This window comes from Morone saxatilis, unplaced genomic scaffold, assembly GCF_004916995.1.
Source record: "Morone saxatilis isolate NCDOM2014 unplaced genomic scaffold, NCSU_SB_2.0 Contig5, whole genome shotgun sequence".
Classification (NCBI taxonomy): domain Eukaryota; kingdom Metazoa; phylum Chordata; class Actinopteri; family Moronidae; genus Morone; species Morone saxatilis.
The window spans coordinates 89,531-91,719 of record NW_023340095.1 but is presented as its reverse complement, the minus strand read 5'-3'; the positions used below and the strand labels follow the sequence as shown (position 1 = coordinate 91,719).

Here is a 2,189-nt window from a genome sequence, read left to right as displayed (position 1 = left end):
ATTTGGGCTAAATTCATTCAGCCCAAAGGCCAGTGACCTTCGACCAATCACAGCGCAGTAGCCTACAGTACAGTGACCTTAAATCTTCCATTTTATAGAATAATATATAAGAATTATAATTATATATAATAATATATAAAAATACATCAGTTCTGCTGAATTTATTTGACAGAAAATGGATCTTTTAGAAAGTCAAAATCGACTCCCATGTATTTTATTTTTAATTTTAATTTCTAATTTTCAGGATATTTGTCCATTTTAATCCATTTCCAGGTGTTTCCATGACTTCCAGGGTGCGTGGAAACCCCTTCCTGTTTGAGGCCACACTACCAGATACAGGATCCACAGCGCTGCTGTAAACAACAATAACCTTCAACCCTTTAAAGAAGAATATTCCAGATTCCAGATGTGTGAGAAAGGGTTCTGTTGTCCACAGTAAATATATTTATTTATATTTAATTGTTAAAGAGAGGAAGCAGAATATCTCTCAGATGTTAATATTGACCGTTTTAAAGTCCACAGTTGTACGAGTGAACCTTCAGAGACTGTTTGTACGAGGACCCGCAGGGCGCCGCGGGGGTCCTAGTCCCTCCTGGTTCTGGATCAAAGACAAACACAAACATCACTTCCCCCTCGGGGACGACTCCTCTCTGCCATAATTAGCTCCTGATTCAGTATCACACAGAGAGTCTCATTACACAAATAAAGCTCTTCTGTTCATCTACATCAACACCGTCAATGCTAACGCTAACACTGCTAACTAAACACATTCTTTCACTGGACTCATATTTATTTTATTAGATAGATACCTGTAGAAGGAAACTTTAATCATCATCAGTCCTTCCGTCAAACTACTGCTAGCATGCTAATGTTAGCATGATAACCATTAACCCTAACCATTCAGTCCGATCCCAAGATACCACAACATGCTAGATGTGACAGAAGTTTGTCAAGACCACATGAAGTAACATATTAAACACAGCACGTTATCATGCTAACTATGAGCATTAGCATTATAATGCTATATAATAAGAACCATGCATGATACTATTAGCATTTTAGCTAATCTGGTTCGCTCTCATTGAAGTCAATGGGTTGTTTGAATGTGTTTTTGGTTCAGTGATGAACAGTCAGTAAATATTCCACCTGTGAACGTTGAAGCTTTTACTAACGAGGTTGAGACTCGACTTTGACTTTCAGGCTCGTTTATACTCTGAAAACTATTCTGACTCAAACTTGACAAGATTTTAATTAAAGATCACGTTAAGTTGGAAGTTCAGTGGTGGTGAAGTCATGTGACGTTGCTGTAGTTGGTTTACAGGCTAACGTTAGCTTGTTTTGGAGTTCATTAGTAAAGATTATCTTCCATTATGTTCTCCACACAGTTCAATTAGACCTTCTGTCATTAATATTTAAACTTTAAACTGAACAAGCACACGTTCTTTATGATGTGATTTGTATGTTCAGTAGATTCTGTGTTTTTGTGGAGGGACTCTGGCGTGTTGAGCTCACTGAACTACAAACAGGAAGATGAATGAGGTTCAGATCAGACGACCGACTGCAGGCTGTTTGATTGGTTGTTCTTCAGAGAACGCAGCGTCTGATTGGTCGTTGCGGTTCGGCCTGCAGCTCTCCTCCACCTGACAGAGACTGAGATCAGAGACTGAGCCGGTCCCACAGAGTCCTCACCTGCAGGTCTCTACAGGATCTGACGAGACCACCTGAATAAATAAAGCTACTGACTGTGAGCCGCAGAGGTCAGATAAAGCAGGGACTGAGCTTCTTTCAGAGCTGAAATGTTTCACCTACTTTTACTTGAATAAACTTGAATAAACTTTACTATGAACAATAAATAATAAAAAACTAGAATTATTTCAGTCAGTTTACATCCATAATATAGAAATATTATATAATATAAAGTGTATTTTATCACTACATTGATGATATATATTAGTGCCGCAGCTATCGTTGAGTTAAGTAATTGTGTATCGATCATTCCATTGATTAATCAAATTTAGAAATACTTTTTCTTTATTAAAGCAATAGTAGAAATAGATCAATAATAAATATACAAAAGATAAAATGAGACAGTCTTGTTACATTCAGAGTTTCATCTGGGAGTATTTTCAGTCTCCACTGAACTGTAGTGGAGTATTTACACACTGTGGTATCAGTACTTTTACTGTAGT

General features: G+C 37.4%; 1 protein-coding gene across 1 annotated transcript in view; it reads right to left on the bottom strand.

Annotated features, from left to right (window-relative positions):
* Window positions 1–2,189, bottom strand: part of LOC118339538 (glycosyltransferase-like domain-containing protein 1) — a gene marked incomplete at its 5' end in the record, with an annotated part of 7,600 nt that overhangs the window by 2,549 nt on the left and 2,862 nt on the right.